We start from the raw sequence: 16,351 nt of genomic DNA on the forward strand, positions 1-16,351 counted from the left end.
TATCCTAGTTAAAATCGGTCATTTTGGAGCTAGGTAAGGTTATTTTGTCATTTTGGAGGAAAATAAACTAATAATATGACAGTTTGGAGCTAAACCAAGGTTATTATGCCAATTTTGTTTACCTAAGTATGCTAATTATGTCATAAATGAACTAGGTAAGCTAAGTATAGATCATTATTGGGCTATCCTAGGTAGTTATGCCACTTTTTAGCTAACTAAGCATATTAAGTCATTTAGGAGGAAAAAATGCTAAGTATAGGTCATTTTATAGCTATCCTAGGTAAAGTATGTCATGTTGGAGCTAAGTAAGGTTATTATGTCATTTTCGAGGAAAATAAGCTAAGTATAGGTCATTTTGGAGCTAAACCAAAGTTATTATGCCATTTTTTTACCTAAGGAAGCTAATTATGTCATAAATGAACTAGCTAAGCTAAGTATAGATCATTATTGAGCTATCCTAGGTAGTTTTGCCCTTTTTAGCTAACTAAGCATATCAAGTCATTTTGGAGGAAAAAATGCTAAGTATAGGTCATTTTGGAGCTTAATAGGTCTTCTTAAGCTAAGTATTCATTTGTTAAGCAAAACACTTGGGAAAACTTACTATCATCACGGAGGTGAAGGACCAGTGTGACGCCCCCGATTCAATTGTACACTAATCATGCACGCAAATGTGTACGATCAAGATCAGAGACTCACGGGAAGATATCACAACACAACTCTAAAACATAAATAAGTCATACGAGCATCATAATACAAGCCAGGGGCCGCGAGGGCTCGAATACAAGTGCTCGATCATAGACGAGTCACCGGAAGCAACTATATCTGAGTACAGACATAAGTTAAACAAGTTTGCCTTAAGAAGGCTAGCACAAACTGGGATACAGATAGAAAGAGGCGCAAGCCTCCTGCTTGGGATCCTCCTAAACTACTCCTGGTCGTCGTCAGCGGCCTGCACGTAGTAGTAGGCACCTCCAGTGTAGTAGGAGTCGTCATCGACGGTGACGTCTGGCTACTAGGCTCCAGCATCTGGTTGCGACAACCAGGTAGAATGGAAAGGGGGAAAAGAGCGAGAGAAGCAACCGTGAGTACTCATCCAAAGTACTCGCAAGCAAGGATCTACACTACATATGCATGGGTATATGTGTAAAGAGGCAATATCGGTGGACTGAACTGCAAAATGCAAGAATAAGAGGGGGATAGCTATTCCTATCGAAGACTACGCTTCTGGCAGCCTCCGTCTTGCAGCATGTAGAAGAGAGTAGAATGAAGTCCTCCAAGTAGCATCGCATAGCATAATCCTATCCGGCGATCCTCCCCTCGTCGCCCTATTAGAGAGCGATCACCGGGTTGTATCTGGCACTTGGAAGGGTGTGTTTTATTAAGTATCCGGTTCTAGTTGTCATAAGGTCAAGGTACAACTCCAAGTTGTCCTGTTACCGAAGATCACGGCTATTCGAATAGATTAACTTCCCTGCAGGGGTGCACCACATAACCCAACACGCTTGATCCCATTTGGCCGGACACACTTTACTAGGTCATGCCCGACCTCGGAAGATCAACACGTCGCAGCCCCACCTAGGCATAACAGAGAGGTCAGCACGCCGGTCTAAACCTAAGCGCACAGGGGTCTGGGCCCATCGCCCTTAGCACACCTGCATGTTGCGTACGCGGCCGGAAGCAGAACTAGCCCCCTTAATACAAGAGCAGGCTTATGTTCCAATCCGGCGCGCGCCGCTCAGTTGCTGACGTCACGAAGGCTTCGGCTGATACCACGACGTCGAGTGCCCATAACTGTTCCCGCATAGTTGGTTAGTGCGTATAGGCCAGTAGCCAGACTCAGATCAAATATCAAGATCTCGTTAAATGTGTTAAGAATCCGCGAACGCCGAACAGGGCCAGGTCCACCTCTCTCCTAGGCGGTCTCAACCTGCCCTGTCGCTCCACCACAAAGTAACAGTCGGGGGCCGTCGGGAACCCAGGCCCACCTCTACCGGGATGGAGCCACCTGTCCTTTCAGCCCCCTCATCAGAATCACTTGCGGGTACTCAACGAGCTGACCCGACTTTAGTCACCATCTTTATAGTATGTATGTATGTATAGTATATATCCATGATCACCTCCCGTGTGATCATGGCCCAATAGTATAGCAAGGCAGACTGACAAGAATGTAGGGCCAATGATGATAAACTAGCATCCTATACTAAGTATTTAGGATTGCGGATAAGGTATCAACAGATGTAGCAACAATGTCAGGCTATGCATTAGAATAGGATTAACGGAAAGAAGTAACATGCTACACTACTCTAATGCAAGTAGTATAGAGGAGAATAGGCAATATCTGGTGATCAAGGGGGGGGGGCTTGCCTGTTTGCTCTGGCAAGTAGGAGGGGTCGTCAACTCCGTAGTCGGACTGGGCAGCAGCGACATCGGTCTCGTAGTCTACAGCGGAAAAGAGGGGGGAAGAAACAATAAATATAATGCAAACAAATGCATGACGATGCATGACATGACAAAGCGCGGTGCTAGGTGTTCCCTAACGCGGTAGTAGGTGATACTGGCGAAAGGGGGAAACATCCGGGAAAGTATCCCCGGTGTCTCGCATTTTCGGACAGATGAATCAGAGGGGAAAAGTTGCGAGTTTTCTATGCTAGGGATGTGTGGCGGATGAACAGGCTGCGTATCCGGAATCGTCTCATCGTTCTGAGCAACTTTCATGTACAAAGTTTTTCCATCCTTGCTACGGTTTATTTTATATTAATTTTGAAAGATTTAATCATTTTTAGAATTTATTTAATTATTTACCCCTAACATTATCCAGAATAGTGATTGCTGATGTCAGCATGACGTCAGCAGTTGACCTGGTCAACCTGACATGGGGGTCCCGCATGTCATTGCCTAACTTACTAACTAACTGTTTAGACAGATTTATTAGCTGGTTAATTTGGTTTAATAGTTAGTTAACAGAATTAATTAAGTTATTAATTCTTCAATTAATTGATATTATTTATTTATTTATTTTATCATTATTTTAATTCCTTTTTTTTAAATACATTCTGGGCGGGGCCCGCCTGTCATTGGCCCTGGGGCCTTAGCGGGCGGGCTAACGGGCGCGGTTGCTGGGACGGAGCCCCGTGAGTGTGCAGGCGGTTACGGGCGCCCGATGGGGCGGACCCAGGCGTGGTTCGGGTGGTAGCGGGCGACGGGCGCCAGCCTGTATGGGCGCCTGCCCAGGCCAACGGGGGGGGGGGGGGGGGACGACGAGGCGTCACCGGCCACCACAACGGGCGGCCGCAGTTGCCGGGAAGGAAGGGGGCGGCCATGGCGCAACTAGGCGCGGCCGGGCAGGGGCAGCGGGGGCAAGTGCGGCGACGGCTTCGGCACGCAGTGCATGGCCATAGGGAGCAGGGGATAGGGCGGAACCGGCCACGGTGCGGTGGAGGCAAAGGGCGCCGGCGGGGGCTCGCGTGAGTGAGGGAGGTCCGGGACACAGACGATGCGCGGGTGCCACAGGGGGCACCGACAGTGTCGGGCGCGGGCGCGGTCTGGCGTTACTACGCACACAACGGGGGGGCACGGGGAAGGGAGAATGGAGTGGAGATCGGGGGCCTCACCGCGGGGCCGTAGGGACTATGGCAACGGGCTCGACGGAGGTCGGGGAGGTCCGACGAGGGAGATGACGAGGCGGCGGCAGTCCGGCGAGGGAGGTCCGGCGAGGTGGCTCCGACGACGGGCGGCGTTCCGGGCAGCAGCGAACGACGGAGGGCGGGCGCAGGGCGTCGGGGGCAACGCGGCAAGCGCGGCGAGGGGCGCCGCTGAGGGAGAGGGAACGGGGGTGCGAGGATGCGGGAAGGGGCCGGTGAGGCGGCTACGGGCGTTGGCATCGGTGGCCTCCTCCCTCGATCTCGATCCAATCGGGGGAGGGGGCGAGTGGGGCGAGTGGGCGACTATGGTGGACGGCTAGGGTTTCGGGAGGGGAAGTGGAAAATGAGTAGTGGGGGAGGCCTGACGGCTGGGCCTGGTGGGCTGAGGGTGGGTGGCCAGCTGGGCCAAGGCCCAGCGTAGGGGGGGTGGTCTTTCTTCCTTTTTTGTTTTGTTTTGTTTTTTGTTTTTGTAGTTTCTTTTTTTATTTTTTTTCTTTTCTTTTCTGTTTTAAATCATTTTAAATTATCTAGGTATTTTATAAAAATGTGTTTGCTTTATTATAATTACCCAGGCATTTAACTGCACACCCCGAACATTTTAGTTTAATATTTTGAAAACTTTGTCGTTTGACATTATTTGAATTTGAATTTGAAACATTTTCGAATCAACCCGAGATTAACTATAGTGACCGAGGTGACATGGCACCATTAACGTGAGATTACTGTAGCATGATTATCCGGGCGTCACAATTCTCCTCCACTACAAGAAATCTCGTCCCGACATTTAAGAGGGGAGTAAGGGGGAAGTTCTGGTTACGAAATTTTAACGGGTGTCATCGGTCTTGGTTGCTCTTCTCGAAGAGGTCGATCCATTGTGTTGCTGTCTCCATTCCTCTTCTTCAGGGCATCATGATGAAGTCCTCACCCTTTCTTCGGGGGTTCCATCGTACTTACGAAAAGGATAGTGGGTATCTTCGGAAGAACGGACCTTACAAGGTTGACTATCTAGCAGATAACTCAGGGAATGTGCTAGAAAGTAACTCTCGAACAGATACTTAAGAAAATATCGAGAGTAAAGTAAGAAGGTACCCTGAGAAGTTTCAAACGGATAGACAATCATTTGATGTCTGAAACAACATGTGAAAGGGGTCCAAGCAACGAGATTGAATATTGTGTCTGTTACCAGAATAGATCACTAGGACGGTGGCCCGTGAATTACATACGAGGCCACGCGCGAGGAATAACTTTGGGAACGGGTGGTACAGGAGAGTCAGGTTTCGATCCTGGGACCTGTGGGTTATGGGCCCACCATGTGGGTTCAAAGTAGAAAGAGTGGTGACATCTTGCACGGTTATGATGGCAAGGCATGCTAGAGAATAGCCTGTCAGTTATGTCGGCAACAACGTCGGTACCAAGGGCGAGGGACGAAGTGAACCATTTTTCTGCTCGTTGAACGAGGCGGACCAATAGGCAAAGTTCTCGTCCATCGGTGGTTACCGGAATGTCGTCAACAATAGTAACAGGGTCTGACTGATAAGGTGGTACACCGAGGTGTTTCCGTAAGAAGGATAATTTTACTGCTTAGATCTTATAGATCACCAGAGAGGTTAAACCAAACAATGGAAAGGAATATATCATTATCAGATTAGACAGAACAATGGAAAGGAAAATGTGTTAGAACACATATCCCATGGGTATATCTACCCACGGACAAGTAAGGCATGATATGCATGACATGATATAAAGTAGAAAGCCCTTTATGTAAGGGGAGAGAAACTTCATGAAATTACCCATACAACGGTGTTTGGATAATTGATAAAGAAAATTCAACATTGTGCTTCAAATGTTCTTATTGATGATCAGAGTACCACCGACATGCTTCGAGATAGCATTGACATGGTCAACAGGTAAGGATCGGACTATGGATACATAAGGGATCCATCAGGATCAACTTATAGAATAAGTCTTATAATTTCCTCAGGGAAGAATGTTAACCTTGCTAATAAGGAAACTATAACAGCAGGTCCTCTGGCCAGGTGTGCTAGGCATGACATCACCTTACCAGGTCATATAAAGACCAATTTTATAACTCTTGGAAATATGACCCAACCATCATATCTGACCGAGATTCAGATTTGATTGATGTTAGGAATTAGGATACCTCGGACTCAGGATGCCTGAGAAGAAAAGGTGCAAAACAAATTGACAAGATGACATTGTAAGATTCTCGGGAAATGTACTATGGAAGGGAGTTCCAGAACAATAGCTCATCATTAATCCAATGAAGGGATAAGGAGGTAATTGATGAACTCAGTGACAATTCATCGAGATTTCGAAAGGATGGGTTTCCACATTTATGTGAACAAGGAGATAACATTTGTCAGATCAAATGATATAATGATGTATGCTCGAGGAAAGCATACACAATTGAACATTGATTGAAAGGTGCACCCGAAGATGGGCTTAGGTAGCATGATGAACGTTAGAATGGTGGTTCAACAACCAATAGTCTAAGAACGAACTACCGACCATCAACTTCAAAGCAATAGGGTTGTTAGAGGTAAAAATCCATGCAGTACCATTCACTTGTTGGAATCCCGATTAGAATCAACACGGGAACCAAGAAGGGAAGGTTATGGTGAGAAGTATTACTTGCATCAATAATTCATAAGAGGTGGTGAAAGTCTCATGACATTATTGACAAGACAGATGGTAATACTCCAAGGTAAAAGAAGAACAATTGTTGGTTAGCACGGAACTCAAGGTATACACAAAGCATGAACAAGTTTGTGTTAAACGGAAGGCAATAAAGTGGTCGATGATAGCACCAATCATCGAGGGCAAGGATGTTATTTCTCATCATGAACTCAATTGATATCTTGGAAGACCTCAGAATGTTGATGATGATCACGACACATTTGTCGAGAGGTTTCAAGAAGATGTAACCGATCGGCGATGACATCAAGTCAAACGAATGATGAAGCAAAAGTTATTGAAACCATGGGTACGACACAAACTCGAAATCAAGCTTGTTGTTCAAGGACAAATGATATGATGAGGAAGATCGATGTAAGCTTAGCTCATCGTCGAAAGTTGTGCTCCGGGATTAAGGACCAGGTAGCACAGTTAAAATCGGCACGATAATGATATAGCCGAGCAGGCTAGGAATGACGTGATCGAGTTCAAAGTCGTAGGTAATGAAGGTTCCAAGAGTTGTTTAATCGCGGTGCGGACTCGATTCAGTTATCGGTGTCTTTGAGTGTTCAATAACTCAGAGCCCGTGAAAAATTTGGAATCAGTGAGAATGTAGTACTTGATGAAGAACTCATAAGAAGTTATGCAGTTCCGTGATAATCTCGAGATACCAGGGGGTAATACTCGACGACAGATCAAAGTAGAGGTTGGACTGGGGTAATGATCTGCAGAAGACAAGTACTTACACTTGCACGAGAAATGGTATTTAAAGGGGAACATGGTCGGAATCCACGATCATAAAGGATCGAACCACGGATACAAGATGAACTTATAACAAGGGGGTAATTATTTTTATGAGCAGCTTCCATGATAAGTTATACATCGTGTCCCTAGGCATGAACGCAAGGTTCAAGGTCGACTCCCACTTCTTCAATGTATAACCTTCCATTCACTTTTCGCTTTGATAAAGGCATTAGTGATGAAAGTTTTATCTAGTGAAATACCAGATGAGTATGACTCGTGAAAACTTCCGAGTTCACACATATAAAGGAAGGCATAGGTTCAACCCGTCAGGGTATCGTGGAAACATATACCACAAGCTTCAATAGTAAATACGACCAGCTCGAAAGCAGAGCATGGTTGGCCAAGCAGATGATACAATGTACCAAGGGCATTATGTATCAGGTAAAGAACTCACAAGAATTTTGGTTGTGAAGGACAATGTCGGATAATAACCCAGCAATGGTTATGGCGGTCCACAATGGGGCTGATGTGAGTATCGGAACTCAATCAAAGGAAGAAGGAATGCCAAGGCATCGGATTATAGAAACAACTGACTAATTCAAAGCTTAATGCAAAGAAATTTTATGATTTCCAAATCAAGGGATCAGAAGCAATCGTTCTGATCGAAAATGAATAAGTTCAATAGACTTGGAAGCACAAACGATCAAGGCATTGATTGGTCAAGAACCAGCTCATATCCAAATGACGCCTGAGCCGGAAGGATGAATCCTAGGATTCGACTGAGGAATGCGAGCATCCTCAACATATTGAATCAACGGACTTAAAATGATAGAGACAAGGGATGCCAATAAGATTATGAAACTTATGGGATTATCCATAATGCAAGCAAGCAAGAATTTCAAGAGCAACAGGCTGCTCACGATTTTCGAAAGATCGAATGATATTTTGAAGTGTTTGGTAAAACACATGAACAACGGGGAATGAGCGGATACTTGATAAGTGCGAGAATTATCCGTAGGGGTATTCAGGTGACAAAGAACAGCAAGGCAGTAAGCTCAAAGGATTCTCGAAACAACAGAGAGAATTTCGAGGTATCTTGTAATAACAAGATCAACTGGGAAACATTGCATGAATGGCGAGTATACGTGCTTATCCATAGGGGTTTACTGATGGAAGGGCATTGCATAAGTGACCATAAAGTTTTGAGAGAACATCGGTGAGTATCTTCGGATCCTTCTGGTGCAGCAGACGATCATCTATAACAAGGGGCTCTCCGGGAGAAGGCTGTTACGAGAACCTAAAGTCAGATTTAGTAAAATCATTTAACCCGAATAGCAGAGAGATCAGAGTCCCAGAGTATAGATCGAGGAGTAAAAGATCCTAATACCACCCAATGGCGACGTGGGCCCGTAAGGCACACAACCATGTTAGTAAAAGTTTTGCAATGACTAGACTCAACTTCGGCCAAGGAGTGTGGAAGGGGGATTCCTACAGGCAGTCGGCTCTGATACCAACTTGTGACGCCCCCGATTCAATCGTACACTAATCATGCACGCAAATGTGTACGATCAAGATCAGGGACTCACGGGAAGATATCACAACACAACTCTAAAACATAAATAAGTCATACAAGCATCATAATACAAGCCAGGGGCCTCGAGGGCTCGAATACAAGTGCTCGATCATAGACGAGTCAGCGGAAGCAACAATATCTGAGTACAGACATAAGTTAAACAAGTTTGCCTTAAGAAGGCTAGCACAAACTGGGATACAGATCGAAAGAGGCGCAGGCCTCCTGCCTGGGATCCTCCTAAACTACTCCTGGTCGTCGTCAGCGGCCTGCACGTAGTAGTAGGCACCTCCAGTGTAGTAGGAGTCGTCGTCGACGGTGACGTCTGGCTCCTGGGCTCCAGCATCTGGTTGCGACAACCAGGTAGAATGGAAAGGGGGAAAGAGGGAGAGAAGCAACCGTGAGTACTCATCCAAAGTACTCGCAAGCAAGGATCTACACTACATATGCATGGGTATATGTGTAAAGAGGCAATATCGGTGGACTGAACTGCAGAATGCCAGAATAAGAGGGGGATAGCTAGTCCTATCGAAGACTACGCTTCTGGCAGCCTCCGTCTTGCAGCATGTAGAAGAGAGTAGACTGAAGTCCTCCAAGTAGCATCACATAGCATAATCCTACCCGGCGATCCTCCCCTCGTCGCCCTGTTAGAGAGCGATCACCGGGTTGTATCTGGCACTTGGAAGGGTGTGTTTTATTAAGTATCCGGTTCTAGTTGTCATAAGGTCAAGGTACAACTCCAAGTCATCCTGTTACCGTACATCATGGCTATTCGAACAGATTAACTTCCCTGCAGGGGTGCACCACATAACCCAACACGCTCGATCCTATTTGGCCGGACACACTTTTCTGAGTCATGCCCGGCCTCGGAAGATCAACACGTCGCAGCCCCACCTAGGCACAACAAAGAGGTCAGCATGCCGGTCTAAACCTAAGCGCACAGGGGTCTGGGCCCATCGCCCTTAGCACACCTGCACGTTGCGTACGCGGCCGGAAGCAGAACTAGCCCCCTTAATACAAGAGCAGGCTTATGTTCCAATCCGGCGCGTGCCGCTTAGTCGCTGACGTCACGAAGGCTTCGGCTGATACCACGACGTCGAATGACCATAACTGTTCCCGCGTAGTTGGTTAGTGCGTATAGGCCAGTAGCCAGACTCAGATCAAATACCAAGATCTCGTTAAACGTGTTAAGTATCCGCGAACGCCGAACAGGGCCAGGTCCACCTCTCTCCTAGGCGGTCTCAACCTGCCCTGTCGCTCCGCCACAAAGTAACAGTCGGGGGCCGTCGGGAACCCAGGCCCACCTCTACCGGGATGGAGCCACCTGTCCTTTCAGCCCCCTCATCAGAATCACTTGCGGGTACTCAACGAGCTGACTTGACTTTAGTCACCATCTGTATAGTATGTATGTATGTATAGTATATACCCGTGATCACCTCCCGTGTGATCACGGCCCAATAGTATAGCAAGGCAGACTAACAAGAATGTAGGGCCAATGATGATAAACTAGCATCCTATACTAAGTATTTAGGATTGCAGGTAAGGTATCAACAGATGTAGCAACAATGTCAGGCTATGCATCAGAATAGGATTAATGGAAAGCAGTAACATGCTACATTACTCTAATGCAAGCAGTATAGAGGAGAATAGGAGATATCTGGTGATCAAGGGGGGGGGGGCTTGCCTGGTTGCTCTGGCAAGTAGGAGGGGTCGTCAACTCCGTAGTCGGACTGGGCAGCAGCGGCATCAGTCTCGTAGTCTACCGGAGAAAAGAAAGAAACAATAAATATAATGCAAACAAATGCATGATGATGCATGACATGACAAAGCGCGGTGCTAGGTGTGCCCTAACGCGGTAGTAGGTGATACCGGCGAAAGGGGGAAACATCCGGGAAAGTATCCCCGGTGTCTCGCGTTTTCGAACAGATGAATCGGAAGGGAAAAGCTGCGAGTTTGCTATGCTAGGGATGTGTGGCGGACAAACAGGCTGCGTATCCGGAATCGTCTCACCGTTCTGAGCAACTTTCATGTACAAAGTTTTTCCATCCGAGCTATGGTTTATTTTATATTAATTTTAAAAGATTTAATCATTTTTAGAATTTATGTAATTATTTACCCCTAACATTATCTAGAATAGTGATTGCTGATGTCAGCATGACGTCAGCAGTTGACCTGGTCAACCTGACATGGGGGTCCCGCATGTCATTGCCTAACTAACTAACTAACTGTTTAGACAGATTAATTAGCAGGTTAATTTGGTTTAATAGTTAGTTAACAGAATTAATTAAGTTATTAATTCTTTAATTAATTAGTTAATTAATTGATATTATTTATTTATTTATTTTATCATTATTTTAATTCCTTTTTTTAATACATTCTGGGCGGGGCCCACCTGTCATTGGCCCTGGGGCCTTAGCGGGCGGGCTAACGGGCGCGGTTGCTGGGGCGGAGCCCCGTGAGTGTGCGGGCGGTTACGGGCGCCCGATGGGGCAGACCCAGGCGCGGTTCGGGTGGTAGCGGGCGACGGGCGCCAGCCCGTATGGGCGCCTGCCCAGGCCAACGGGTGGGGAACGACGAGGCGTCGCCGGCCACCACAACGGGCGGCCCCAGCTGCCGGGAAGGAAGGGGGCAGCCATGGCGCAGCCAGGCGCGGCCGGGCAGGGGCAGCGGGGGCAAGTGCGGCGGCGGCCTCGGCACGTAGTGCGTGGCCACAGGGAGCAGGGGATAGGGCGGAACCGGCCACGGTGCGGTGGAGGCAAAGGGCGCCGGCGGGGGCTCGCGTGAGTGAGGGATGTCCGGGACACATGCGATGCGCGGGTGCCGCAGGGGGCACCGACAGCGTCGGGCGCGGGCGTGGTCTGGCGTTACTACGCGCACAACGGGGGGGCACGGGGAAGGGAGAATGGAGTGGAGGTCGGGGGCCTCACCGCGGGGCCGTAGGGACTATGGCAACGGGCTCGACGGAGGTCGAGGAGGTCCGACGAGGGAGATGATGAGGCGGCGGCAGTCCGGCGAGGTAGGTCTGGCGAGGTGGCTCTGACGACGGGCGGTGTTTCGGGCAGCAGCGGACGACGAAGGGCGGGCGCAGGGCGTCGGGCGCGACGCGGCAAGCGCGGCGAGGGGCGCCGCTGAGGGAGAGGGAACGGGGTGCGAGGATGCGGGAAGGGGCCGGCGAGGCGGCTACAGGTGTTGGCGTCGGTGGCCTCCTCCCTCGATCCCGATCCAAACGGGGGAGGGGGCGAGTGGGGTGAGTGGGCGAGTGTGGTGGACGGCTAGGGTTTCGGGAGGGGAAGTGGATAAGGAGTAGTGGGGGAGGCCGGCCGGCTGGGCCTGGTGGGCTGAGGGTGGGTGGCTAGCTGGGCCAAGGCCCAGCGTAGGGGGTGGGGTCTTTCTTCCTTTCTTTTGTTTTCTGTTTTTGTAGTTTCTTTTCTTTTTTTATTTTCTTTTCTGTTTTAAATCATTTTCAATTATCTAGGTATTTTATAAAAATGTGTTTGCTTTATTATAATTACCCAGGCATTTAACTGCACACCCCGAACATTTTAGTTTAATATTTTGAAAACTTTGTCGTTTGACATTATTTGAATTTGAATTTGAAACGTTTTCGAATCAACCCGAGATTAACTATAGTGACCGAGGTGACATGGCACCATTAACGTGAGATTACTATAGCATGATTATCTGGGCGTCACAACCAGTCGTGTTTGCGCCAGTGCCAGACGGAGAAGGACCGGTCGGGGTTGGGCCAGTGCCAGACGGAGAAGGATCAATCGATGCTTGTCGGGATGCATGCTACACCAAAGATCATTTGCAATGTCTCGTTAGCATGATGCAACTCAAATGTGAATACTAGTAACTAATGACCATTCAAATGAAACTCATCGTGGGCGCTACACCAATCTGGGGCATCGGCGGAGGGGTCTGACCGGTCTTCTTGCACACGAACTGCACATTTTGTTTTCACGAGTCAGTCATATTAGTTAGTAATGAAACTAACATTATGTGCATGATTTGGCTAAATATGTAGGAGAAACTTACCACGAGGAGCTCGTATAGGGCCCGGTGAGACGCATCATTCCGGTTCCTCTCCGCCTCCAACAGATTAGCCATCCTCTCCTCCATGTCCCTCTTCCTCTCCGTCGCCTGCTTGTTTGCCTCCGCCAGAATCTCCTGGGCCCTAGCCTCGATGGCGAGCTCCATTGGCCGTGCACGAGGCCTTATCTCAGGATCGGAGCTCGTCTGGCGTTTCTTGATATCCCGAAGAGTTCTAGGACAATGTATCAATCCATCCCCAATGGCTACCGAGCCATGGGACCTCCCGCCACCAGATATCATCACCAACTCTGAATCAAAAGGACTCTGGCTTGGGTTAAAGTCCTCCCCTTTCCTCGTCTTTGTAACTCACGAGCTTGTGGTGGGAGGTGATGTTGGTGAAGCTCTGTGGATGATCGAGGTCAGACTCGGAGAATGCCTTGGCCTTCTTGTGCGGGGCAGAATGGGCCATGGCATAGAGGTCGAACAACGGTGGAACCCCCTTCTTGTTGTGTCGCGCCTAAAAGAGAGGAACAAAATATTAGTTAAGGGCTCAAGCTAGCATGAAGAATGAAATTGCATGAATCATGAAGCAAACCACATACCCAGTTATCCCCGTACTCAAATAGGTTGGAGCTCCCTTTATGGTGTGGCACACCTTGCATGTGGGCATGCTTATCCTTGGCCTTGTTGTGCTCGGCTAGCCATTGGGGAGAGCACCAGTCATCCACCAACGCCTCCCAACAATCCATCGTATCCGCACACCATCTCGGGGGCACCTAAGTTAGTCAAGAGAAATTTCAGCGCTACGCCTACGAATCAAATCAAGGAAAATAAGTACAAGGCCTTAAGAATAGGTAATTACCTTCATGTACTTCTCCTTACTCAGAAACTTGACTTGGTACTTCGCCTTGGACCTCTTAATGTTAGTCGAGGCATAGTAGTCTCGAACGGCCTGCACCCGAGCCTCGTGCCGTAAGTTCTGAAGTAGGCGCTTGCACTCGGCTTCGACAACCATAGCAGCGTCCTCCTTGTGTTCCTCAAGACACATGTAGATGGTATGCAATCAAACAAGACAACACTGATTAGTATACAATCACTAGGTAATTTTGATTTTTAATTCTGTAAAGGAGAAATTACCCAAAACATTCGGATCACAATGTTGGCCACCGTCTCGCACAAGACATCGTCGACCCTCATCTTCGGTGGGGCCGAGGCAGCCTGGTACAGCTCCCAGCTAAGTGCTAGCTGTGGAACCTGACCCTCACCGGGCAACGTGACCCACCCCAGGAAGTTTTGCGGGCAAAGCACACCAAGGACCTATTGGGAACGTAGTAATTTCAAAAAATTTCCTACGCACATGCAAGATCATGGTGATGGCATAGCAACAAGAGGGGAGAGTGTCGTCCATGTACCCTCGTAGACCGTAAGCGGAAGCATTAGCACAACGCGGTTGATGTAGTCGTACGTCTTCACGATCCGACCGATCCAAGCACCGAACGTACGGCACCTCTGAGTTCAGCACACGTTCAGCTCGATGACGATCCCTGGGCTCCGATCCAGCAAAGCTTCGGGGATGAGTTCCGTCAGCACGACGGCGTGGTGACAATGATGATGTTCTACCGGCGCAGGGCTTCGCCTAAACTCCGCGACGATATGACCGAGGTGGAATATGGTGGAGGGGGGCACCGCACACGGCTAAGGAACGATCCGTAGATCAACTTGTGTGTCATGGGGTGCCCCCTGTCCCCGTATATAAAGGAGGGAGGGGGGAGGCCGGCCGGCCCTCGTGGGCGCGCCAAGGAGGAGGAGTCCTCCTCCTAGTAGGAGTAGGACTCCCCCTTTCCTACTCCTACTAGGAGGGGGAAGGAAGGGGGAGAGGGGGAAGGAAAGAGGGCCCCCCCTCCTAGTCCAATTCAGACCAGAGGGAGAGGGGGCGCGCGGCCCACCCTGGCCGCCCCTCTCTCTTTCCACCAAGGCCCATGTGGCCCATTATCTCTCCCGGGGGGGGTCCGGTAACCCTCCGGCACTCCGGTTTTCTCCGAAAACGTCCGGAACACTTCCGGTGTTCGAATATAGTCATCCAATATATCAATCTTTATGTCTCGACCATTTCGAGACTCCTCGTCATGTCCGTGATCACATCCGGGACTCCAAACAAACTTCGGTACATTAAAACTTATAAACTCATAATAAAACTGTCATCGTAACGTTAAGCGTGCGGACCCTATGGGTTCGAGAACTATGTAGACATGACCTAGAACTATTCTCGATCAATAACCAATAGCGGAACCTGGATACCCATATTGGTTCCTACATATTCTACGAAGATCTTTATCGGTCAAACCGCATAATAACATACGTTGTTCCCTTTGTCATTGGTATGTTACTTGCCCGATATTTGATCGTCGGTATCCAATACCTAGCTCAATCTCATCACTGGCAAGTCTCTTTACTCGTTATGTAATGCATCATCCCTTAACCAACTCATTGGTCACATTGCTTGCAAGGCTTATAGTGATGTGCATTACCGAGAGGGCCCAGAGATAACTCTCCGACAATCGGAGTGACAAAACCTAATCTCGAAATACGCCAACTCAACATGTACCTTCGGAGACACCTGTAGTAATCCTTTATAATCACCCAGTTACGTTGTGACGTTTGGTAGTACCCAAAGTGTTCCTCCGGTAAACGGGAGTTGCATAATCTCATAGTTACAGGAACATGTATAAGTCATGAAGAAAGCAATAGCAATATACTAAACGATCAAGTGCTATGCTAACGGAATGGGTCATGTCAATCACATCATTCTCCTAATGATGTGATCCCGTTAATCAAATGACAACACATGTCTATGGTTAGGAAACATAACCATCTTTGATTAATGAGCTAGTCAAGTAGAGGCATACTCGTGACTATATGTTTGTCTATGTATTCACACATGTATCATGTTTCCGATTAATACAATTCTAGCATGAATAATAAACATTTATCATGATATGAGGAAATAAATAATAACTTTATTATTGCCTCTAGGGCATATTTCCTTCAGTCTCCCACTTGCACTAGAGTCAATAATGTAGATTACATAGTAATGATTCTAACACCCATGGAGTCTTGGTGCTGATCATGTTTTGCTCGTGAGAGAGGCTTAGTCAATGGGTCTGCAACATTCAGATCCGTATGTATCTTGCAAATTTCTATGTCTCCCATTTGGACTTGGTCCCGGATGGAATTGAAGCGTCTCTTGATGTGCTTGGTCCTCTTGTGAAATCTGGATTCCTTTGCCAAAGCAATTGCACCAGTATTGTCACAGAAGATCTTCATTGGTCCTGATGCACTAGGTATGACACCTACATCGGAAATGAACTCCTTCATCCAGACTCCTTCATTTGCTGCTTCTGAAGCAGCTATGTATTCCGCTTCACATGTAGATCCCGCCACGACACTTTGTTTAGAACTGCACCAACTTACAGCTCCACCGTTTAATAAAAACACGTATCCGGTTTGCGATTTAGAATCGTCCAGATCAGTGTCAAAGCTTGCATCGACGTAACCATTTACGACTAGCTCTTTGTCACCTCCATATACGAGAAACATATCCTTAGTCCTTTTCAGGTATTTCAGGATGTTCTTGACCGCTGTCCAGTGATCCAGTCCTGGATTACTT

This window comes from Triticum aestivum, chromosome 3B (assembly GCF_018294505.1).
Source record: "Triticum aestivum cultivar Chinese Spring chromosome 3B, IWGSC CS RefSeq v2.1, whole genome shotgun sequence".
Classification (NCBI taxonomy): Eukaryota; Viridiplantae; Streptophyta; class Magnoliopsida; order Poales; family Poaceae; genus Triticum; species Triticum aestivum.